The sequence below is a fragment of the Myodes glareolus genome, chromosome 15 (assembly GCF_982192425.1).
Source record: "Myodes glareolus chromosome 15, mMyoGla1.1, whole genome shotgun sequence".
NCBI lineage: Eukaryota > Metazoa > Chordata > Mammalia > Rodentia > Cricetidae > Myodes > Myodes glareolus.
The window spans coordinates 40805365-40832239 of record NC_142040.1 but is presented as its reverse complement, the minus strand read 5'-3'; the positions used below and the strand labels follow the sequence as shown (position 1 = coordinate 40832239).

At 41.8% G+C, this 26875-nt stretch overlaps 1 protein-coding gene and 1 long non-coding RNA gene across 4 annotated transcripts in view; one reads left to right on the top strand and one right to left on the bottom strand.

The window, feature by feature from the left end:
* The window catches only part of Arl15 (ARF like GTPase 15), a 360415-nt gene that overhangs the window by 138866 nt on the left and 194674 nt on the right, over window positions 1-26875 (bottom strand). The window lies entirely within an intron of this gene.
* Window positions 11182-17481, top strand: LOC146891586 (uncharacterized). The gene is made up of 3 exons (XR_014997045.2): window positions 11182-11270; window positions 15368-15464; window positions 17136-17481. It is a non-coding gene; the product is annotated as an uncharacterized LOC146891586 (long non-coding RNA).

Sequence of the window (26875 nt, the reverse complement as noted above, 5' to 3'; positions counted from 1 at the left end):
TGTATTTGCCTGCAGTTTCTTCTGTCATTGCCAGATCTTACTTGTTCCTTGCTGGCCACACTCTTAAGTCCTTCAATACTTAGGTCAGAGGCTACTTCCTCAACTCTGATGACTCTCTCTTTCACCATATCATTCCACTGGTGCCGTGTTTCCTGAAATCTATGCTGACGTCCTCTTCTGCACCCACTGTAGCTGTAGCGTCCATAGTGCAGGGACCAAGCTTTGCTCGTCCTCAGCTTTGTACCGGTCAGCAGAAGATCACTGCCTACTCACTGAGAGTGGGACATTAGGGCATGAGCAGGTTTTTCTCATAATAACCACGTTGATACTTCTCCCATAAAGGGAGTTATGTGACCATCTGGGATGAGTAGAACACTCTAGTGTTGGTATGGTTCCACGTCTGCGTTCACATATATGTACAACACATAACCTGGCATTGGCAAGTTGTTTAACCACTGTCTCACTTGACATGAGAGAATAATAACAGAACATTGGTTTGGCTATAACTTTTGTGTTTGCTTATAAAAAGACGTAAAGTGGGCATAGTGACTCATACCTATAATGCATTTGGAATACCAAAGCAGGAGGATTACCATAAGTTCAAGCCACCCCTGGACTAACTAGATAGTGAATTTCAGACCAGATGGAATTAATGATGATGGAATAATTATATTTATTATTCCAATAGTAAATGCCATTAACAGTCAGGTGGGGATCAAGGGGCAAAAACATCTGATTCACATCCTTCATTCTGCTTGACACATAGAAATTCTACATGTTAAACTTCTGACTCATGAGTCTGCTATAGAGTTTGCATGAGTATCATCTTAGCGTAAGCATGTTGATCTTCTCAAATATTTATTATTTCTTTGTGGCACACTCAAAATCCTTCTAGATTTTTTGAGACAATAGAATAAAGATGTTATCTACAGTCATCCAACTACATCTTCCATTTTACAAATGACTTACTAGATACAGTGAGGTTAGAAGAGATGCCAGATGCTACTTGACCTCTTAAGGAGGGTGTGTGTGTGTGTGTGTGTAAAGATCATGTACTGTACAGCACAATACACTTGGTTCTGAGTCTGAGTTCCTGCTCTTACTAGTGGAATTTTTGTGGACACATGACTACATTTCCTAACTATCAGTCCTCTTGGCATACCTGGCCGTATATACAGTGAGTTCACAGTGAAGATCTAAAACTGAACTGGTTTCATGCCGATGGGAACAGCAATGAGCAAACATGCAGAGATATGCTTCAAGACATGTAGCAAGAGACACACACACCAAATGATGCAATCTCGAAGGAACTGGTAGACAGGAATTTTTGTTGTTGTTGTTTGGTTGGTTTTTTTTTTTTAAAGAAATGCAGAGCTTGGCTCTCCCAAAAGAAAACAGAAATCATTATTTTAAGGCAACTAAATTTCAGGAGTGGAGACTTACAGTCAGACAGAGGTAGGAGCAGGGTCTTTTCAGTATCAGTGCGTGAAATAATGTGGACTCTTTAGAAGGACGCAAAGGAAGTCACTGTTCATGTCCTTCAACTGCTTCCCCACTGGATGCCCTGGTCATCCCTGTCTGAAACTCCTAGAGCAAATCCCAAGGGAAACAGATGTTTTTCTCTGTATGTCTTTTAAAAAACAAAAACAAAAACAAAAACACCTCTTCCCATTAAAAATAAAACCCATTAAGGCTGGCAACAAAGAGTGGTTAGCAGAGGGCTGAGATATGGTTTAAAAGGAGTGCTGGGTATTCCTTCCTTCAGGAGTATTCTATGGTGGCTCCTCAGTGCTACTTTTTGTTTCCTGGTTTTGTTTTTGTTTTACTCTTTGTTGTGTTCTGTTCTTTATTGTAGTTTATTCCCTAAAATACTGGGAATAAACAATCTCACTGTATATTTTTTTAAACGGTTCATGCCAATTATTTGGCTCTTTGTACTGAGTTACATGCTTCTCTACAGAGTTCTCTACATGGTGGTGGCAACTTAATGCTTGCCCTAACTTCAATCCAAGTAACAGAAGCAGCGACAGAGTTGATTATCAAGCTGAGTTTTCATGGAAGGAATACACGTTAATCTCATAGTCTTAGATCTTTCATGACAGTCACTATCAATTCTAACAACCGGCACCCTCCATCAGATTCTAGGCATCAGATTCCAGGGAAAAAAATCTAACTAGAAGGCTATAGAGAAAAGGAGCTGGATGCAGTAACGAGGATGGTGAAGTTCATATTTCATCCCCAGGAAGTCATGCAAAGAAACAGCTAGAAGGAAACACGGTGACCTCAAGAACACATGAACTTCAGCAGAGGCTGAAGCCAGCAACATGGTGACCTCAAGAACACATGAACTGCAGCAGAGGCTGAAGCCAGCAACACGGTGACCTCAAGAACACATGAACTGCAGCAGAGGCTGAAGCCAGCGAGGTCCAGGACCTCCAGAACGAGCTTCAAGAACACATGAACTGCAGCAGAGGCTGAAGCCAGCAACACGGTGACCTCAAGAACACATGAACTGCAGCAGAGGCTGAAGCCAGCGAGGTCCAGGACCTCCAGAACGAGCTTCATGAAGTAACGCCTCTCCGGTAGCTCATCTTCATTTGCTAATGCCTGGCTGAGCAACCCAGTCTCCTTAGCACTCAGACTAACAAAGTTGAAGCAATTTGCATAACTTCAAAAAGAAATCCTCCATACACAAAGCCTAAGATAGTAGGATTTTAAAAAGAACAATAAAACTATATAGCTCATAATAAATATTGTGCAGTGTGGGGGACTCGCAGAGATGCAGCGTGTCAACTGAGTGCAACTGGTAAATGTCTGTGAGGGTCAGGGGAGGAGCTGGCGTGTCTGTGGCTTGACAGAAATTCCCTAGGAAATATGAGGATTCTGTAGTTGGTTTCCTCAGTGTTGCCAAACTGTTGGGAAATCCATGGCAGACCTGGCGAAGACAATGAGTTCCCCTGTGTTCACCATGCCCACACTCTTCCGACCGTAAGCAGCAGCCCGGCCTCGGGAGGCTGAGGGGTCAAAGACTGGGGAGGGCTGCAGCTGTCTCACAGGGTACAGTCAGAACCAGAGAGGCAAGATCCTGGATGTAACTGCTTTTCCTCCCAATTCTGGTGCGGAGGGGCGCTGATGTGTAATGACAAACTCCAAACTCGGTATCGTGAACTCGTGTCTCGTGCTGTTTCACTCGCGACGGTCTAAACGCGTTAGAACAACTCATTATTTCTTCACCCAAAGGGCTTGCCTGCTACTTCTTGTTTTTATCTCAATTAATTTTGTATCTGCTGGACTAACACAAATTACCACTTCCATGTCTTGCACTTTTGATTTAAAAATAAAGCTAATTTGGAAGGTGTTTAAAGCTTTATTAATATTTATATGGCCATTAGAGGTGGCTGGGATGCTAGCAGGCTTTTTTTTAAATTAGCATTTCTCCATCCGCTGTTCTCCTCAGGCTGTGACATTCCCGTCCTGACCACATCATTTTTAACATTTTTCTTAGGACACAAGTGGAATTTCAGGGGGTCACTGAGACGTTGGTTTGGGTTTTCCCATTTATCTCGCCCATTCTGCAAAATGAGCTGGACTTATATAATGCATTTCTTTCCCTTGACTTCTGTCAGAAATTCAGAAGCAGCATTCTGCCCTACATGGGCAGAGGTACTATGTGTCAACCACATACTAGTCTGGCCTATTTGCTTCTCCTTCCAACATGAGCTTGCAGAGGGCACGTAGGGAGAAGGGTGCATTACTCTGATACGATCCAGAAAGGGGCTTTCCTTTAAAAGGCAGAGAAACAAAGAGGGACCTAAGACCTTCTGCATTTCCCTCCATCTCAAAGAAATAGACAGACTCAAAACAGCAGAAAGTACTTTTAGGGAAACCCAGTAGGAGAGATGATCATTCGGAGACAGTAATAAGGCTTGAGGCATATCACATGCAACTGGCTAAACACCTATGTAAATCAGCCACAGTAACAGATTGACCATAACTATGAATACGGATAACGCGATAAATAATAAAATGGGTCATTACTAAGTGAAATAAGGGTTACGTGATTACAAGCTTGACCATATCACAGCACCTGATGTCCAAGATGGCTACTGTGTAGGTTACTTTTTCTTCTTTCTGTGAAAAAATGCCTAGCAAAAGCAATGGGAGGTCGGGAGGAATGGATGGAGGGAGGGAGGGAAGGGCAGAAGAAGGGAGGGAGAGAGGGAGGGAGGAAAGAGTTGGTTCATTTTGGCTCAGTTCAAAGGTACAGTCCACCCAGGCAGGGAAGGGACAGCAGCAGGAACATAAGGCCACACTGAGTGCACAATTAAAAAGCAGAAAGACACCAAAGCAGGTGGCTTGGCTCCTGTTCTTTTCCCTTTCTATTCAGACTGAGATCATCTCCAACATGTAAAAGCTCCCTGGGCACACCTTCACAGATGTATGCACAGAGATGTCCTAGGTGATTCTAAATCTAGCCAAGTTGCTGATGAAGTTCAGACATCCCAGCACTAAGTGATGGGTAGGCAGGGCGCACATACATGATGGATACGATGAATGACTCAAGTCCTGGGCGACAGAAGGATGGCATGGGACTTTAGCAGGTGCCTCAAACGGAACGCTATTTGAAACGTATAAATTGCTTGTTTCTGGAGTTTTCCACTTAATAGTTTTGAACTACAGCTCACCCAAAGCAAATAAAACTACACACACACACACACACACACACACACACACACACACACACGCACGCACGCACACACGCACGCAAAACTTTGACTAAATGGCTAAATGTGTGGCGGTGTGTGCTTATTAATGAAGAAATATTCATGGAGCACAAAAGTTTGGTCAGGCTGAGTGAAACATTGAATTAAATAGTAAATTTAATATAATGTTCAGCAAAGCAGTAGCAACTGCGACAGAACTGATAACCAAAAGATTTAAAAAAAAATCTGATAAGTTAAAAGTACAGGAGTGTGGGCAGTTTTCCCCTATTGCGATAAGAGACAGAGAGAGAGAGAGAGAGAGAGAGAGAGAGAGAGAGAGACTGTGAAGATAATTAGAATTTGTTTAATATACAGGGAGCTACTTCTATCATACTCAGTGGTAACTTATTTGCCATGACAGCACATATTGTCCTGGTATCCTGCATGTATGGTCTAAAGCCGTGCTGGCTACCACATGGCCTCCAGTTAGAGCTGACACCAGAGCACTTAAAATGGAGGCAGTTCCAATGGAGACATGCTGAAAGCATAAGATGTGTGTGTCATCTCAGAGCCCTAAAGTGAGAAAAAGAACATAAACAGCTCGGTATTTTTAACTACAGTTAACATAAACATTATGGAATATCAGTTTCACTTCTGCATTTTATTTCAGTGTGGTTATTAGAGAATTCAAATGAACAATACGGCTCCCATTTGGTGCCTGAATAATATTTGGACAGTGCTGGGTAAGACGAACAAGGAATATGAGTCACAGTGTCTTACTGCTTCTCGTAGCAATGAAATGGTTTCTCTGCTAGACTTTTAAATACCTGACTTCTAGCACTATAATAATGCTAACAAGGCTACACTTTCTTTCTTTTTGGAGGGTGCTTTCAGAGTCCAGGTTGCCCTAACTTCCAAAGCCATGATACAAACAGATCTACATTTGTCCAGTTTCAAAGCCTGAATGCTTCCCCTAGGACTGGTGACATGGAGTGCAGGACCCAGAGGTGATGGGGCTCTCTGGGGGCCGAGGAGACCTGAGACTTCCCCACAGGGTATGTGGCAGTCTATGTCTCATGGAGTCTCATAAGACACCTAAGCTTCCACCTGCTAACGGTAAAGGGAGAAAAACAAATTAGTCAACATGGAATACATACCGAAAGAAAAAATTCTAAATAAGGGGCCAGCAGGATGGCTCAGTGGGTAAAAGCACCTACACATTAAGTCTGATGAACCGAGCTTGAGTCCAGGGACCAACACAGTAGAGGGAGGAAACCAGCTCTGGCAAGCTGTCCTCTGGCTACCCATGCACTATGGCACCAATGCACGGACATGCTCACCCCTCCACCCCTGCCCCAAAATAAATAAATACAATTTTAAAATTCTAACTAAAAATGTATAAAATGGCCTAAAGGTGGTATTTGTAAAACATTTAGCAAGGGCTGAAGGCACAAATTTCAATAGTTAGTTAATATAACATGTTTAGATGACTATATTCAGAATACAGTTTTATGCATATATTTGTAAAATTATTCACTTATCATAAAAGAAGACTATCAGGGAAATTTGTTTTTCAGTGACTCTCAAATGGGGGTGGAGGTGGTGAGGGTCTGACCCGAAAGGAATGTTTGGTAACACGGGAACACACTATTGATTACTGCCATTTAGGGGGTGCTAATGGCATAGAGTAGACTGAGAACAGGATCGTCTAAGCAGTCCCTGTGGCACACAAGACATGGCCAAAACAGAATATTTTGGCTCCAAATATCAATAGTGCTGAGACAGAGAAATCCATATTAGGGTAAGTTATACAAGTTATGACTTAAATATACATATTATAAAGCTGAATTTTTACTTTGTAGAGTTTTATGATATATCATTATCTTAAAGTGCAAAGAATAAAATAGAAATAGGAAAGCCAGTAATAGAAAATAGTAACAGCTACTGAAGCGACATAGGGCACTTCTTTTTTCTTGGTCTTGATATGCTAACTTCTTTTTAGAATTACTGTCTAAATTATTTGAAAAGATTTCACGCTATTATCTATTGTAGGTTGCGCACATTCCTACCGGCATCCTCCCACCCCATTAGTCCCTGCTTTCCCCTGACAGTTTTACTGGCTTTCATGTCATATGTGATTTTTTTATATATATAAATATGTGTATATATATATATATATATATATATATATATATATATATATATATATATATATATACAACCCAGAACTACAAATAGGGAAAACACATAATAACTTCTAAGACTGGCTTAATTCACTTAACATGAATCTATCCAACTGCAAGGTGTTTTTTGTTTCTTTTAAATCTAAGTAAATGTATTAATACCAAAATTTCCCTAACATCTGTAATGTCCTCACACAGACTATTTACACCCAGATATGGGAGCAGGGTGATGGAGAAAGGCCTATGAAGAGGACAGGGAGTTCCTTCTGGATGCTCCACCTTAGGAGGACATATGTAAATGACATGTAGATGGGAACTTGGCCCCGTTTGCTCAGTCACTCCTTGCTGCTGGGATGAGCGCCTTGACACTGGACAGAAAACTGGCACCGCCTTCACTGTTAGGACAGCATTTGCTAAACATCAAAATATTTGTCTCACTCCTCTGAGCAAGTTGTGCTTCTCCGGTGTCATGATTACTAAGACTGACAATATATGCTTCTATTTGCACTGCGTTTTAGAGAAAAATTGTTTCCTTAGCAACTTTCTTTGGTGAAGAAAAACACAGTCGCAAAGCTTTCCGCTGTGACAATTCTGCTGGAGAGCTGCTCACGCTGGAAAGCTGAACCACGCGTGTTGACACATGATCCGACTGCAAGCTCACAAAGGCAGGTGCCATGCTGTGCTCTGCAGGCACGGCAGTGTTTCTGCAAGGTGTTTAGACACTCAAGCCCGTCAGTCCATCCGATTACATCGAAAGGGGGATTTTGGAATGAAAATGTCTGCAGGGCACACCTATGTAAATGAAGGTCTAGCAATAAGGTCTCACTTATGCTATGTGTATGTGAACAAAGAAAACTCAAGGGCTCTTACTGAGTATTTAGAGCAAACAACAACTTGGGTTTTCTCCTTGGAGCACCAACCATGATGGAATGTATACACATGTCTAGCATATGCTACATTTTTAGATATACAAAGAAATACATTTTTAATCAGAAGAAGATGGATATCAATTTGAACATCTTAAATTTGCAAAAAGAACTATAACTTCCTAGTGCAGAAGGGTCTAGAACTTCCTACAGAAGCATGCAAAAGAAAGTGGTAGCTGATTAGAAAATAAGCTACATTTTAGATAGAGCAAGCTCTAAGTACAGACACCCCACACTTAGTGAGTCAGTTTCTACGCTATCAGAATTGTGTTTCCAGGTAGGTCTTCAAAATCACACTGCAGAGTGGACAGGTGGGTTACCATTAGCCAGAGTCACTAACACACAGTTCCCCATCATCGGTCCCACCATCTGTCTTTGGAGCTCTTTCTACACATGGGCTTGGCTGAACAGATTTCAGACTGGCCAAGGTCGCTGCACAGCTAGCTTGCACAGATGGGGACAGTGGGAAAAACTTAATTGCAGCTGTGGATAAACATAAGCAAGGACATACCGTTGGCAAACACGCTGTCTAGACTTAATGGTGGCTCAGTGTCGCCGTGAACAAAAAACAAGGACACGGTTTCAAGGTAACTACCTCTTCTCAAGCATAGGATAGTCATTAATGAAATGTCACCATCATGAGCCAGACATTTCTCCAAGATATTTAAATGTTAATTTTAAAACTGGCAACACAGAAATAATAAAACACACATTTGCTAAAATTCCTCTTGGGGGGAAAAATGCCTTTTTCAACAAAAAGATGATACCTGGCAATCAGTATGGTGCCATAACCCACACAAAGGTCACAAGCATGGTCTGAACAAGGCACAGAACGTATGAAAAGAATAAAATGTCCTGTTTCCACATTCTTATTTGATCCATATTAAGATTTCCTGTTCCTACTGCCTTTTCAAAACAAATGAATGGTTAGAAACTTTATTGTTGTTTCAACAATATTACTTTGTTATTGCATATTATATATCTCCCACCCTACACTTAAAAAAACTGTCATCAAAATGGGATTCTGATGAGAATGGGGTTCTATGGCTTCCCCTAGAAATGCAAGTGTCGAGGGGATTTGGATGTCAGTGTCTTTTTTAGAAACTCAACATGTCTGGTCACTGGGGTTTAAAGGCAAATTGGATGAGCTCTGCCGTTGAGAGTTGTTAAATTTAAAATAAGTGATCAAGTCAGTACTATTTCAAAAGACTGTTGATAAAAAAGAACACTTAACTGTAACCATACTGAACAGACAGTTGATTATAGAAAGACATGTCAGTGCACATATGGCAGCCGGATAAATTATGCACATCTGGATTACTTTTGGCAAGAAACATAGCTAAGTGTCTAAAGCCAAGTTTAGCAATCTGTCACTAACAATATGTACATTTATTTTAAAATGTCAAGGGCTCAAAGTCATATTTTCTATTTCTTCATAAACTTTCCAGCTCTTCTTAAGACAGCAAACAGGTGACAGAACACATTGCCCAAACTGCCAAAGGCTGTATAAATAAGGGGTAATTTTGAATTTCTCACCCCATACACAAGAGGACTCAGAGTTTGAAACAAACTCACATTCTACTGGAGGTACCAAAATACAGCTCTCAAGTGAATGCATTAATGTTTCCCTTTAGAAGTTGCTTGAGAAAAGCTTTCATATGAAAACGTAGGAGAGTAAACAGGATAAGCCCCTGGGAAAAGCCAGTGGAAATGGGTTGATGAAATCGCCCTATCAAAGGAGAAGACCAAGGCCTCTGCGATCATCTCAGATTAAGTTTCCTTTCTCCGATTGCCAATTACTGACATCATTTAAACTCCAAAGACATGTTTTCCTACTCCTAGTCCCCCTGATTAAAAGAAATGCCAAGAGACATGAAGGTGGCTCAAACTAGCAGGAACAAGAAACTCTACAGTTGGCTGTGTGAGTATCAGCCAGGTGGGAATGCAGCAGTACCTGTGTGCACAGACCGCATCTTGATTTTAATGCTGCTCGCTAGTTATTCTAACATTCCAGACTTCTTAACAACTTCAGCAGGAATGCCAAGATAGATCATGGGGACTGGGTGGGGCCCCATCATCCCAGGTGTTGCCTTCTAGTTTCATTTGTGCTGTCAGCAGAGAAAAACCAGAGCAGGGCTATTTTCTTTGTAGAATATTCAAACTCCGTGTCTAGCTCTCGGATTTGGCATTTTTACTGATTAGCATTTTCGCTATATACAAAATCGAGAGTTTAACATTTTCAAATGGTGTGTGTGTGTGGGGGGGTGGATCCTGTCTCTGAATTGAAAAGAACATTCAAACACCAGCCATTGTAATGGCTGCAGGGCTCACCGAGGAAGATCACGCAACTGGTCTCACAGTGTGGCTGTGAAAACTAAGCACATAACAACTAGGGGAACAGTCAACAATGATGACTGTGACCATTATCATTCCTTTCTTCCTCTTTAAGTGACAGACTGAGAGAAATATAGTGCGCAAACCTCAGACTGCAAATAAAATGCTCTACGCCCAACTGAGGAGACTGGAGAAGAATAAAGAAGACAGGGATCCAGAAGGAAAGGACGGCTCTGTGGCTATATCTGCCTTTGTAAAGCCTGATGCATAAGGATACTGAGACCTTTGGGAGCTGAAACATCTTTCCCAGACGGGCTGATAACAGTTTACAATGTTGCTAGGAAAAAGTCACAGAATTTAAAACCATTGGTTTCTACCATCCATCATTTCAAAGGGAGTATGGTTTAAAATCACTAAAGGTAAGAGCAATCTATTTTCTTCCCAATTTCGATCTTTTCTATTTGTTCTACACTACTTGATTTTTAATTATACTGTCACAAAGACATTAAAATAAAAGGCATATATAAGCATGTGGAAATCTCCACAGATTGTCTGTGTTCTTTAATCCCTGTATCCTACATGCCACATGGCGTGTCTGTGTGCTACACAAAAGTTCTAGAAATATACATTAAGTGGACCTTGCACTATGGAACAGGTGAGCATAGGAAAATCTTTTAACAACTAGCAAACTGATGAGAAACGCTAGAAAACAAAACAAAACAGAGCAGCCAGAATAACTCTCCGCGTGGGACAGAGCAAACAGAAGTCACGCACTCCCACACTACCGCATGAATTTCTTTAACGTGCAGCGCCTCCTGGGTGGAAGTCATTAGGAGAATTCATACTGCAGAAGGCCAAATCCACATTCATGTGTTGTGGGAGTAACTTCCGCTGCCTCAACCAATAGTCGCTGAAATACGAGCCCACAGTGCAGCGGGGAGCGACTTCCGCTCCGTCAGCCAATAGCTGCTGAAATACCAGCCCACTGGGGCATGGTATATATCTCTTTTAAAAAGAGAAACAGATCCGGATCAGGCTCTCTTGGTTCCGGCTCTTGGTTCCAGCGCTTGCTCCTGGCTCCTGCTCCAGCGACTAGGCTCCCTTCCTGACGGTTTATGGTGTTTGTAAGTTTTACCCCCCAAAATAAATGACCCCTTAAAACATAACTGGTGTGGGATTGATTCGCCGATATTCACGAAGAATGCAAAGTTACGGAGAGCAAATACAGCGAGCTCTTCCAACCCCAGGACTCCCCTTACCGTCATTAGACACATAAGGCTACACGAGAAAGCTGGTGTGCTCTACCTACTGAGACAAAATACTTCTTATTGAATTATGAGGAATTTAATATTTTCTTCTAATTCACTGATCATAGTTATTTATGATTTTATTCAGCCTTTGTGTTAGCAACTTAACACACACTTTGAAGTAAATTAAAATATATTTCATGTGGTACTATAAGATCATAATTAAATTAACTTGTGTTCATGGGACCATGGAGAGATGAGCTCAAGATACCCCCAGACGTGCCCACTGACTCTGCAGGGTATTATTGTTGTTATAACATTATCCCACTCTAAATGCATACTTGTATTTGTGAACAATTCCTATGATGCCGCAGAGAGTTAGTATGAATATCTAGCACAGTGTGAGAAAGATATTGGCAGACTGAAGGAATCAGAGGAGTGATATAGAGTATGTGATACAGTGATATAGACATTACTATATAGGTAATGTGATGAGAGCTTGTTAATTCATACTAAATTCATATTAAAATCAAAGACCATTCACTTATTTTGATGAGATCTATTTTTATTATTTTTAAAATTGTGTGTGTGTGTATTCGTGTGTGTACAGGTATGTGCACATGAGAGCAGGTGCCCCAGAAGTTGGAGGATTGGACTCCCCTGTAGCTATAGTTATCAGTGGCTGTGAGCCCGCTGACAAAGGTGCTGAGACTGGAACTCAGGTCCTTTGCAAGAAAAGTACATACTTAATCACCGAGTCATCTCTCTAGTCCCAAGACAGACACTGAGAAATGACAACACAAACTATCTTTAGTACAATCTTCATTACAAAATTAAATCAGAATGAAAATAAGATAAACATGCAGTTTTAGCTGACATTTTTTTTTCCCCTTTAAATTTTGAGATAGGCTCTCACCATGTTGCCTAGACTAGCCTCAGTATTGTGGGCTCAAGCTTCAGCCTCTTGAGTACTGAGAGTATAGGGACCATAGGAACAGACCACTGGGTCCAGCTACTTGTTACCCTGCTTACAGCAGCAGTAAGTTTAACAGATCCCAGAGCCTTATAATTTTAACACTTCAAGGATAAAACCAAAGGAACTAATAAATCTCGTGATGTCAAATCTATCATAAAAGTTGTTTTAAACATCCAAACTATGTCTCAAACATTCATTGTGACAGATAGTACTGAACTTCCTAAAAAAGATTTTGTGCCATATAAAGCCAACAACTGGGCTATGGTCATGTCCTACATAACACAGGTCCATCCTTTGGTAGCTGCTGAGGAAGCAGCGAACCAAAAGCTTCTCTTAAGATAAAATATTCTACTATACCAGAGATGTTTCACATCTCTCCAGAGGTGTGTGCCACTGTCATACAGCAAATCTCAGCAGAAATAAGAATATTGATGAACTATTAAGATATTGTTATTAATTTCTGAAGTGCTTCAAACTCTAAATTATTTGTCTAGAATGTAAAAGGGAAGCAACACATTCTCCAAACTGTAATGATTTTGCAATTAAGGATGTCTGCTACCAAACAAAACAAGGAAGAAAAGATGGCTGCAGAGAAGGGACTTACGAAGGGCTAAAGGGGAAAAAAAAAATCACTCAATTGGATGGTTCATCACACTGTCCAAGGACAGTCGCTACATAGAGACTGAACCAGAGATGTCAATGCCATGGCAGAATTTCCCAGGAAACAGAACTCGGGAACTAAGCCCTATGTGTAATGAGCTAAATCAGAGGCTATCCAAAGTCACATAAGCAGAAAAACCTGACCTTCACTGTCCCAAAGGAAAAACAATGCTCAAGCATTTACGCTAAATGTTCCTTAGGGACTCTCATGACTTAATGAATGCGTAGGCAGTCTGGAGGCTGTCAAAAACAAAACAAAACAAAAAAACTCAACAAAACAGATACCCTTGTAATAGGTAGGTCATTTCAATTCAGATTCTGTTTCACATTTGGCTTTAAATTGCTAGTGTTAGTTAACTCAGCTGTCATTTATTAGCAATTTTGTTGTTGTTGTTGTTTTGTATTGCTTTTATTCAAGACAGGAGTTCTCTATGTAACACTGGCCTTCCTGGAACTTGCTCTGTAGATCACACTGGCCCTGACCTCAAAATATTCGCCTGCTTCTGCCTTCCAAGTGCTAGAATTAAAGCCGAGCACCACCACTGTCAGATTTTTATTAGCAATTTGGATTCTTTTGAGACAGTGTTTCTCTGTCCTGGAACTAACTCTTGTAGACCAGACTGGCCTCGAACTCACAGAAATCCGCCAATATGTACCTCCCAAGTGCTGGGATTAAAAGCATGGGTCACCACCAGCTGGCTACAACTTGGATTCTTATTTCAAGGCAAGATTAGGTAAAGGGAGGGGCTCTATTATACACTCAAACTATATTGCATAGTATAGATTATAATGTATCTGTGAATGTTTTGGTAAGTTATGGAATCTAAGAAACCATTCCTTTCAAAAGACATAATTACTAAAGCACTATGGGGAAAATGCAAGCTAACAATGTCTCTTGAATTATTGTAATTTGATTACAACAAATTTAAATAAATTCTAAATGAATTATTCTTTTCGAACAATAGCATTTCCAGTATTTAAAGAAACTGCCCTCATAAGAGTCTTTTAAATTTAATTTAATTTGCTCATTATTTCTAATACGCTCTTAAGTGTAATAGACAAAAAGCACACAGCTGAGTTATTCCTAATGGCCAGACTGCTGGAGTCTTTCACCGTGACTGAAGCCCGTTAGTTCCTAAGCATCGATGCATTACCATCAACCGAAGAGCCTCAGAGTAGCTTCTGCTATGGATACGTGTTGGTCTAGGCAGCAGCAATGTGTAGAAGGCATGGAAAGCCAAGCAAAGCAGCTGCACTCGGGGTAGGCCATTCTCTGGCAAGCATCCCACGAGTAAAGGAGCCTTGTGAACATCCATCAGGAAACCTTCACAGAACTGACTGGAACATGCTTTGACACTACGCCAACCCTCCTTCATGGCAGGATCTCCGCTACATGTCCACTTAGATGTACACAGGAAGGTACACTGGCCATCTACAGAGCAGGTTCCAGAGTGCTGAACCATGACAAACATCCAAAGGTCACTGAAAGTTGGTCACCAAATTTTGCTCATCTTTACTTCATAAGATAAAAGAAGCTCCTTCTAAAGCTACTTTTTAAAACAAAGAGAACAAAATATTCACTCTTATTAAAGATTTCCCAGAAACGGTAAAATGAGCACTACTTCCAATTAGCAAAAATATCTGAACAAATGAAGAATAATAAATAAAACTGATCACCCATTAACTATAACCCCAGGCAGAACGAAAGTCAGCCTAGCAGAATTGTAAAATCATGGCCATGTGGTACTGTGCTTACTTTGGTAGCAACGTGACAATGGAAGTGACTTTTATATGAACTATCAGTATTTTATTTCATTCAAAGGAACTCACAGTACATGCATTTCATTAAAATATGAAATTTCAATTTTATTTCACAAAAATATAATGAGTAACAATAGAAAAGCTACAGTTTTGAAATTTCTCATTACTATTTACACAAACACAAAATTATCAGACACAGTTGTGTTGGAATACGAGATGGGCTAAGGCCTGCCTTACAGTGCTACTTCTGGTTCCTAAAAATCAGTCAGCTTGCTGTCATCTCATGACTTTGCTGTGACTTCACTGGGAAATTATGCACTCAAGTTCACTACTCAAAGTGTCCATTGTTGAGCTAGGCCAACCCCATAACCAGAGAAGAAAGAACTGAAAGAAAATTGGAATATCACCATGAATCCTAAGAGAACGAGGCAGCAAGTGAAGGGGCCGGGCAAAGTGTTCATGCAAAATTTCACTGTCTGAAGGTTACTCTTTTCTCTTTAAAAACTACCTAACACCAGCACTTTCTGAAACTCACTAAAATAATTCCCCCCCACCCTTTTTGTGCTTTTACAAACAGGAAAGAAAGATTAATGCGAGAAGAAAGGGAAAGACATCTCCTTGTCTGAATGCTCTTGACGTGCAGTACGGCGATAAAGACCAGAAGCACGCTAGCGGTGAGGCAGTCATGCACACTGTTCTGTAACACAAAAGTTCAAAAGACAAGGGAACTTAGCGACGTCTGTGCGTTAGTTCCTTCGGTATATATGCTTCTAAAAAGACTTGCTGTGAACCAGGCCCCATCCAAGCAACTGGAGCCCCATATACTTCCAGGAGAACACCCTCATTTTCTTTAAAGGCCTCAGGAACTTATGCGTACTCTGTTAGAAATATTCTAGGAAATCAAAATTATATCTATGTCACAAAAGCCCTGGGAGGGAACCAGGGCCATCACCATCCATCACAGGGTTTATTCGGGCTGTGGGTGACAAATGGTGCGATGTTCAAGTCACCAATCTTGATTCTCCTGTGCACATTTCCTCAGAGAAGCCTTGAGAGCAGACAGCGCTGGCCTACATGTGCATACATGTGTGTGCGGTTGTATTCATCCATTTACATACATGTGGAGACCACAGGCTGATGTGGCTGGGTCTTCCTTCATCACTCTTCATCTTGTTTTCAAGATAGAGTCTCTCATTGAGCCTGGAGCTCATCAATATGGCTGGCTGGGGTAACCTGTGATACCTGAGGATGAGCTATCTCTACCTCATGGCAAGGGAGCCGTTAGCAGGCTCACCTGGCTCTTCTGCTAGAGGTCGGAGCTCGGGCCCTTGGCTTCCGCTCTTTACTCTGGCACCATCTACCAATGCCCAGGGAATTATGCGCATTCGTTTTTAAAGTAGCCATTGGGATCTGGCTGTAAAATCATCTTGTTTGAATCATGCCTTAATCATCTCCAAGGGGAGGAAACAAAACAGGTGCTTAAAACCCTTTTTGCTAATTTTGTTAAATAATTATGAAAATATGTTAAATCAAGTTTCTTGTTTTTATTTTTTTGTTGTTGTTTTCAGAGACAGGGTTTCTCTGTGTATCCTTGGCTGTCCTGAAACTCATTCTGTAGACCAGGCTGGTGTCGAACTCACAGAGATCTTCCTGCCTCTGTCTCCTGAGTGCTGGGTTTACAGGTGTGCGACACCACTGCCTGGCAAAAACCAAGCATTTTAATATCTGGTTCCAATAAATACTTGGATTTGAAACTGTTGAAATTTTAAAAAGTCCTCTGAGGTTTTTTTAGAATTAATTAATTTAGTGTGCAAGTGCTTGTGTACATGCACATACAGAGGTCAGAGGGCAACTCCTACCATGTGACAGCTGGAACTGGAGCTCAGTTTAATGACTTGGTGCGAAGCACCTTTACCTGCAGGCACTGCGAGGTGCGCTGTTCGCAGAAAGCTCAACCAGCGGCTACAGAACTGTCTGTACTAGCAGCGTAGCGAGAGCGCTGAGGACGAACAGATCTTTCCACTTAGTAAATGAACAAGGGGACCGGGAAGCTTTAGTGTTTCAAATTTAGAAATGCCATAGTTTCCCGAGGATGTCTAAGATCAGCTGCCAAGCGGTCACCCTTGTTGGGGACTCTCTTCCAGCATGCAGAAGGCCTCCTCCTGGCTCACAAGGGGCCTCACCAAACCTACCAGATTAGGATATCACCCACATGACCTTCAACATTCTAGCTTGGGGGCAACATAACTCAGTCTACAAAGTAAACCAAAAAAAAAAATATATCTTAACACCATTCAAAAAAGTGTATGTGGCAGACCAGTGCTTTTGTGTGTATCTCGTTGTAGGCTCATGCATGTTTTCTCCACTAATGAACTAAGGATGATTGTCAAGAAGAATGATCAACCTGGGAAAAAAGGGCTGAGCTAGTCCATGGCCACCGTTCTGTTGAAGGACTGATGTTCTGGGGACACAAGATGTGAAGGCCTCTGACGACTCTCCATACTCCAGGCCTTCTCACTGTGCGAGAATCTCCATGGCAGAGCATAGTTCTTACAAATACTTCATACGGTCATCGCCCAACTAACCTGTCCTTTGGAAGCAAATCAACTATTGTATCTTTGTGTTTAACAAAAGAAATAGAGAAAAGATCTTGGTTATTAAATAGTATGAAAATTCTAACCCATTTCAGGATGGAATGTTGACCTCTCTGATTTTTTCCTTACAGTCTCACTTTAGAATTTAGTCACCAAATACCCAACACTGTTAAGCTTTATTCCTTTCAAAATTGTATACACATGCAGAGACAGGCATTCACATTTGGAAGGCAAAAATTCTCCTAAGTTTTAAAAACCATCATTATAAAAAAAAAAAAGCAGCATTCTGACTACACCTGCAAACTGAATGCCCTGCCTTCCCCCAGACACTTAAAAAACTCGTAGTCTCTACAGGCACTTTTAGTTAAGACGAAGAGGAAACCCTTGCTCCAGGACCCCTTAGCCACTCATCTGTCTGTGCTTGTCTCTGAAGGTAAATCTCTCCTGCAGTTTAAACACTAAGAACACTGGAGGTTTTACCTATGGCTTAGTTTAAACCCAGCATTTTAAAGGGTGGGGTGACAATATGCAAATATCTTTTTAGCATATGCAAACCAGTCAAACTTTTCATTAGGTGGTATTTTAAGAAAATAAAGAAGGGCTGCTGAAGAACTGGGCCTATTAAAAGACCTAGATTCAGGCTACTTTTGCCATTTGGGATTCTGGCAGAATGGTTACCTTTGTTGAAAATACGGGAAAAGAGAAGACAATGGTACAAGCCTACATACTTTCATATTTTAGAGCAAAATATCCGAGGGAAACATAAAGGGGATTATGTAAGCAAGCCAGTCTGAAAGTTCCGATTCACACAATGCTTTTCTTTTTCTCAGTAGTTATGTTTGACAATGGGGCTTAATTTATCAAGGAAGAAATAACCAAGCTGTCTCTCTACTGTCAAGAGAACAAATCAAAGAATTGTTTTTCACCACCAATGCCCTCCAATTAAAAAAGCAAAAGAGAAGAAAGAGAAAAGCCCATGGACCCTGCTGGGTGTTTGTGTAGCAAATACACAGTGCCACTGTGGCTATTTCAACAATGGAGGCTCATGGAGCTGGGAGGACTCCTAATGCAATTGGAGTCAATTCAATGGTATGCTTTAATTGTTAAATGCCTCTCTTCGACATCCTATGCGGTGGGGACTGAGTGCTCATTGGACTAACTAGTTTCAGGGGTGGTTATGCAAGAATGAATTGTGCTTTGACTGGACACACTGACATCGAAATGAATTCGAATGGATTTAAATGTGACGTGTACTTTTGCTGCAGGTCAAAAGTTTTCCCATGAGAGAACACCTTCAATTGCAGCGAAGAACAAGGGGTGGGAGTGTGCTATTTTTCTTACTTTTAGGAATTTATTCAACAGGCACGAATGTTACACCTGTTCTTCACTAATGAATTTACAGGGATCCGTTCTCTGAGCTGTCAAACTTCCCTAATCATCATAATGCAGGACTAGAATCATGGAGAACTACTGACTGCTAAACAGAATCTAGTGGCTTTTCAGTGCTACTGAGGAGAACAGTTTTTCTGCTCGGAGGGATGAAAACGCTTCAGAAAAAGGTTCATCAGTCTGGTTGCCATTCATTATTCAACAAAGATTCATTACAGATGTGCTCCAACATTACGGAGGGGGGGGGCTGTGGGGGATGAATCATATGGACAGCCAGATGACTGGGTTACCGACATGGAATAGGCATCCCCACACTGGCCCTGTTTATTCCATAACCAAGGAGCTCAAGTCACCCTGTCTCTTCTTTGGGAGGAGTCTCAACTCAGGCAATCAGGAAGTCTTCCAGGGGGACCACTGGCCATGGGCCAAGTGACTGCACAGAGAAAGAAACGAAGGGTAACTGCAAGACCCTAGGATGGTCTTGTGCCAATGGCCTTAGTGAGTGGACCTGGCAGCCTCGGGCTGGGTAGCCAAACCTTCAAGGGGGTTGGTAAAGCCTGCCAGGACACGGTATATTTCAAAGTGGGAACATACTCTTACCTCACAGGCGGCGGCTGATAGAGCAGCTGGGTGGGATCAGACTATTCTCGGGCTCAGCTAATCTTAGAGATCTGGAGACTCCCAGAGGGGTGGAGGAATAAATAATATATTAGCTCAGGGGCCACTGCAGTGGTACTGACTTCAGAAAACATCCAAAGGTTGTCTCTTAAAGGCGTCTATCTAAAGTTATGTGTTGTTTTGAGGAGAAAAATGCTACAGAAAGAACAATTACTTGGTCTCCTGTTCTGCTTTGACGCTGCTCTCCACATCTGTCTGGAAGAGACCAGAAGCTGCCACTGTTCATGTACCCTTCCATATGCAAGAGAAGAGGACTCGCATCGCCACGCCCTTGCTCCCAAAGCCCCATCTTTCTATGGCATTGGTCACTGTGAACTGAGCAGGTTGGGTTGGATCCTGGCAGGGGGAACGAAGGCCTAATGCTCAGTAACCTTGCAAACATATGAAGACAATATTGCCTACCTGCCAAGGGTGTGGCACGATGTTCTGGCAAGAAGGACTACAACTGATTTCACTTATCCAAGCAAATTCTTAGGGTGTAATGGGAGTTGAAAAACATCATCTTGGAAGCTGCTAAAGCGACAAACATGATATGAAAATGATTGGGTGGGAGAGGTCATATTTATGAATCCTCAGTGAGGCTGTTTAACGGTCCAAATATTATTGCTTTTGGCTAACGTCTGAGACAATGTATACACAGATTTTAATGAAATAAACGTATGAAATCTGAGACACCAATTCCCTGACATTACAGAATAAATGTGTCTTGGGTATTACATGTGTGCAATGATCAAGCCACCAGCCGCTTTGGGAGAAGAGAAAGGACGCTGCTACTGCGTGCATTCCCTGCATAGTAAGGAAACAAAACCAAAGCGGTGCTGTCTTAACTCTGTGATCTTCAGAGTGCTCAGCGAATGGACGGGGATCCAAACCTGTACAGGTCTGCCAGGATGGCTCAGTTCACCACAGCTATCCTTCTGGTGCATTCCCCACTGATCTTGCTCTCCTACTCGCTGCTGTAGTTTAGAGTAATGGTATCTACGTGATGGTCCGAGGACAAGGAGTATTATATGAGGAGATGGAGAATGAGCTCTGAGGAACTCTGTCAGGGTCATGATGCTTAGATGTATGAGTTCCTCTCACTGAACACATTCACCCAAATACAGGTTGATGACGAATATGACAGCTGACATTTTAAGGGGAAAGATGGGTTCTTCATCACACATAGCATAATGAGAGCTGGCTTGAAACATTCAGCATTTGTGTATAAACTGTTTTGAGATCCTTTCAGCTATTCACATTTTGACTATCTCAGAACTAAGTTGGGTCAAAACATTTTAACATGTGCTCTTAAATGCAGAATAAAGGTATTCTTGAGATTTCCATTTGCCTCTACTGGGTGCTCAATGCCAGTGGTGGTAGCCATGGCTTTGGCAAAACCAAAGAGCTGGCAAATGTTGGGACACGGAGGCTGTAAACAGCTACATTTCCTTAGCGTTCTGAGGTTTGGCACCATACCTCAACTTCAGCACTGGCCCCTCCAGCTCACATGGCTCAGGTCTAGCGAACACTTGAACAGGTTATAATTTCAAAGGGCCTCTCTACTTGCTCCTTGAGTTCAAACACCTTTATCCTGATTACAGGAACTTTAGAACTTTCGGGAAGGAGTGTAAAGATCCGAAGTTTTCAAGATATATAGGCAACAGAAAAAATTATTAAGCAAGAATAATCTCCATGTATTTTTGTAGCAGTTTAAATGTCTGTTTATAAGCTATCAATTAAAAAACAATGCTTAGGTGTGTGTGATGTATGCGTGCATGCACATATGTGTGAATGTGTTCACCTATGCGTGTGCATGGCCATGCCAGAAGGTGACAGCTGGGTGTCTTTTTCTACCACTGTCCACCTCTATTTTTGACACAGGAACTCCAGTTGAACCTGGAGCTTCCCATTTGGCTAGACTGGCTGGCTAGTGAATGCCCTGGATTGGCACATCTCTGCCCCCTCCCTCAGCACCGAGGTTACTAGTGCATGCTGTCACAACCGTATTTGTAGGAGGGTGCTCGGGATCCGAGCTCAAGTCTTCATGCTTTCCCACGAACCAGTTCATCCACTGAGCCACCTCTGTGGCCTAAGATGTGGATTTATCAGGTTTTTGATTGACAGTAACAGTTGACTTCCATTGCAATCTATTTTATAAACTCTCCAGGCAGCACAGTGTTTGTGTGGGCGAGGTGGGGGTGGGCAAGACAAGCAGAAAAATTAGACTTCTCTCTACTCAGAGTTAGCTGCAATAAAGACTCTGGAAAGGCATGCCACTTATACATAAATGCATGAACCGGCCCAATAAGCTAAGAATAAAGGAAATCAGAATGGGTTAAAGAAGAGTAAGGCAACCAGCTTAAGGATTAGCAGGGCCTGGCCTTCATTCTTTTGAAATGTGGGCTTGCTTTGCATGAAAACATTTCCTATAGAAAGGAGGTCCAGCAGTTAGGAGAGCTCTTCCAGAGGACCCAGGTTCAATTCCCAGCACCTACATGGTAGCTCACAACCATCTGTAACTCCACTCCCAGGAGATCTAACGCCCTCTCCTGGTCTCAGCAGGCACTGAATGCAGGTTGCGGCATGCTGACAAACATGCAGACCAAACACCCGTACTCATAAAAATAAGCAGAATCTTAAGAAAATTCCTACAGGCAGTTGACTTAATGATGTAAAAACAAGAGTATAAAGCGTGAGACTGAGGGAAGGAAGAGGAACTTATAGACACAGAGTAAACACACTGTGTTGGCTGCTACTTGGCTTTTTGAGACAAGGTCTTGATGCGGAGACCAGACTGACCTCCCTTATATAACAATCCTTCACCTCTGGCCCCTCTGCGTCAGGATTATAGGCATGCACCACCATGCCCAACTAACATTTATTCTACAGGCAAATAATTTTCATGGTTTCTATAATTTCTTGTAACTCAGCCACAGGACTGGTGAGAACCTGAGCCACATTTCCTAGTTTCTAAACTGAACCATGGCATTGAGCAACTTTAGCAAGTCATAATGCCAGATCTCGACCTCAGCAATAACCCCAAAGCATGTTTGGTTGGAGGTTTGAATTCCTAATTTCAGAAAGTAGTACCACGGTTTGGACAGCTACAGGGAACAGCAGAGGTGCTAGACCACAACTGTATTTACCAAAAGTATTCTAGTCCGCTAGAACGCAAGCATGTGATTTGTTTCCGCTGGCTCTGAGTACTTTCTCAAAGGAAAGGAAGGAAGAAGTCAGGAGTTGCTGTTACCACAGCTATAGATAATAGAGACAAAACTAAATGGCAGAATTGTGATACTATTTTGGGCATGATTTGATTGGCCATATAGCCACGGAGCTATGATGTATACACTAAAAATTTCCCAGGAGAAAAGTCAACTATCATGACGGCTTAAAAAAAAAAGCATAGGGGGAGATAAAGACTTAGAAATAATGGAGTTAGACCAAGAGGAGAAACAAACTAACTTATAACCTAGGACCTGACGGAAAAGATGTGATAGAACATGGACCGGATAGATCATGTGGGGCAACTGGAACTCGGACAGCTATGCAGGGGTGTAATGGTACAGGGTGTGAGCATGGGGATTCACAAAATTCCCTTAGGGCTGAACAGGGGAAGGCAGAAAGACCAATGAATACTCAGTACTTTAAATGAAACTGACCTATATTGGACGTGTGTGTGTGTGTGTGTGTGTGTGAGAGAGAGAGCGTGTGCAAGCACACTGGGGGTTGGGGCAGCCACATTTCTTCAATCCTTGCTCCACTGCCTACTGTGAATACATTGCAGCCACTCTGTCAAAGCTGCACAGGCCAATCCACTGTGGTTGCAAAAAGGAGTGTGGGTCTTCGTTAGTTCTTATACAAGCTCACTGTGTGCCTCTCAGCTGTGATGCTGGCTTCCTGAGAGCTGGTATGATTGCTGACACAGTAGCCTGGCCTTGTGTTCCTCAAACTGGAGTGGTCCGGTGAATGTCTGTAGAGTCACGATGCTCTTAAATAGTGCTCTTGTCCAATAACTCTGAGAATCAAGTCACTTATTAAGGAAAAGACAACCCCAGGAGAGAATGAGCAGCAAATTCAGGGCAGGAATAATGACCTACAAAATGCGTAGTCAAAGGCATTTTCTGAGGACAGAGAGGCTTCTAGAGAGCACGCTATGAACAAAATGTTACACACTTCCATGAAACACACTATTCACAAGGAACAGGACCCTATAGCAATGTTGTCAGAATCTCAAAATGCCCCCCATTTGGTAAAGCAAATTACAAAGACTTTTACTTTTCCTACCACAGTTTCTTTGGGAAGCTGGCAGGGCCCACTACAGCCCACGACTGGATTCACAGCCCAGTAACGAAGCAAGCAATTACTATCTACCCTTGTGACATCTATTAACTTCTCTTCAACTGGGCTTTGTCTCTCTAATTAGACTGTGTTAATTAAGGGGATAGAATTTCTGACAGTTTGTCTTTAGTCCTCACAGCTCACAGTATGCAAAGGTGATTAAATATTAGGCAATAAAAAAATCTATCACATTAATGTTACTATTAATAAGGGGGACCATATAATCCTCCAATAATTATACAAATTTAATCTTCACAATTCAAAAGAATATCTATTATAAAATAAATAAGTAAAAACTCCTTACCTGCCTCTAGATTAAAGGCATCTATCAAATAAGTAAAGACTCTGCAGGATGATTCTGCTGTTACCAGCTACAAGGAGAAAGGAGGACCTGGAGAAAGCAGTTAATATAGGAAGACGAAAAAGAAAAAAAAAAAACTACAAGAGTAAGATAGAAAAACAAAGAAAGAAAACTTCCCTTCACCATGAAATTAGGACTTGACATCAACATAAATATACACTAAATCACAGAGATCTAGCAAGCTTACTGGTTGTGGAAGTCAATATAAAATGCAAACATTATATTTACCAACAAAAAAATTGTTCATAAAATGTGACACTAGGCACAAAAGCGGGTTAAAAACTTTGAAAGGTGATTAATACCAGCCATCAACAAAGACGTGCACAACAGAAATCTTTATCTAGTTAGAAAAATGTTCCTAATAGGTTTGGTTTTGCATACTCTGTGTTTTACTGAGAAAAGGCGCTATGAATTTGTCTGATTTACTCAGAAATATTCTTGGCAGTAGTGCTTACAATAACCAAACAATGTGCAGTGCCCAATATTCTTCAGGACCAGAATGGAGAAATATATTGTAATATAAAGATTATTATACAGCAGCAAAGAATGAAGCACAGTATCAGAAACAATCAGGGGTGAATCTCTAACAGACAATGATGGACAAAATTAGAAATCTACATTGATGATTAGCATTTACAACGCTCAGAACATGGGATATTTTTATAATATATGACTTGGAGGTGGATATAAGCACTGCTGATATATAAAAAGGAGGGACATGGGGAACACAAAATTCTGGAGAGTTGTTACCTCTGGGTGAAAAAAAAAGGACTTTGTAAAAATGAGAGGCGTAGACAATAAAAGGAATTACTGGCGGTGGTCTAGATGCCCTCAATATTGCCGTCACACCATCTATCCAGCATCCACCCATCTACCCACCTATCTACCATGTGTTACATGCATGTGCTTGCAAGTACACGGTGTGCATGTGGAGGATGGAGAATGACTGGTGGGAATTGGTTCTTTCATTTCACTATGTGGCTCCTGGAGACTGAACTCAGGCTGTTACCTGGCAGCAAGCATCTTCACCTGCTGAGCCATCTTGTTGGCCTGGTGATCTTGACCTCAATAAAGTGCTTTAACCCTAATCTTTAAACTACACACACAGAGAGACACACAGACAGACAGAGACACACACACGCACATATTCAGCACATTTTTTTGGTTTTGTTTTTTGAGACTGGCTTTCTCTGTGTGGCCTTGGTTGACCTGGGAACTCGCTCTCAAAATTGGCCTTGACCTCAAAGAGATTCCCCTGACTCTGCCGCCTGAGTGCTGAGATTAAAGGTGTGTGTCACCTCTGCCCAGCATGTTCAAAACATTTTAATGTTTCATTTTGCTTTCTGCTTTTTTTAAATGGGGGAAAGAAAAAATGAGAGGAAGTTATAAACTCTTCAGGGTGTTGAGAAAAGTCAAGCACTTTAGCCTGGGCCTTCTCTTGATTAAGAACACACTGCTGGAACATCGCTGCAGCAAGACAGAGAGCAACACAACCACAGGGGCTGCAAGGAGACAGAGCAGGCCACAGTCATGCTCCGTTCCCCAAACTCACGAGGCATCTGTCCTCACACCGCCATCTGAGAGCTGAGAGGCACGGCTGGAAACACTGGAGTTTTCTCATTTGAAAAACAAGAGTTTCACTAGATTAAATTTCCTCTAAAATTTTTAAGTACTGGTTTGGAAATCAGAGGGATCCACTTTCACATTTCTCCAATTATCAGCAATAAAACAGGAATATGTATCCAACCATGGGGAAAACTTTTTTCCTCTTACACTTTGTAAGCCTAAAGTTACTACTTTTCTGTAGGACTACCTACCTACAATAGATTCAAATCCAAACTATACCAAAAAGAAAGAAAAGAAAAGAAAAGAAAAGAAAAGAAAATAAAAGAAAAGAAAAGAAAAGAAAGGGAGAGGGAGGGGGGGAGGGAGGGAGGGAGAGAGAGAGAGAGAGAGAGAGAGAGAGAGAGAGAGAGAGAGAGAGAAAGAAAGAAAGAAAGAAAGAAAGAAAGAAAGAAAGAAAGAAAGAAAGAAGAAAAAAAGCAATTGAAGTGTCAACACTCCGGAGATTAGCCAAACAACCTTCTGGCAAACGCTAATATAAATGTTTTTGTAGCCTATATAGCCTAAGTTTTTCAATGCCACTATTCACATTCATAGTTGCAGACAGCTCTGTGTCCAAAGAGACTGTCATTTTCGCATTGCAAAGATGTGGACACTGCTCAACATGCATGGGGTTGAGAGGGACACTTGGCTCGAGGCTCGCTCAGAAACTACAATGTGGTAGGGGTTTGGCCATCTCTCCACACAAGGTAAAGGAAGGTGGGGCACCAGCTGGACAAGGAAAACACACCCAGAGATGGACTGCAGAGCATCTGTTCAGGCAACCCAGTTGTGGGTCTTCTCCTGAACCAGTGAAACTCCATCTGCTCCAGGAAGCTGACTGTTCCCCAGGTGGTATGTCCACATGTCAACTGACAGTTGTACTCAAGCCACAGAGAAAGCCAGACACATTTTGGCACAGTTCTTCGGAGTATTTTTTTTTTAAACTTAATGGCTGAGCAAAGCTGGAGATAAGGAGATGGGAAAACAGAAAAGATCGGAGGGCAATGAGGCCCTTCTGGTCCCATCTAGGGAATCCAGGTCTCTAGAACAGGCGTCTGATGGGTAGGCCATAGACGATGGATTGGTGCCAGCCTCTGCCTTTCTGGGCTTGCCAACCCTTGGCAGGGATTCTGGA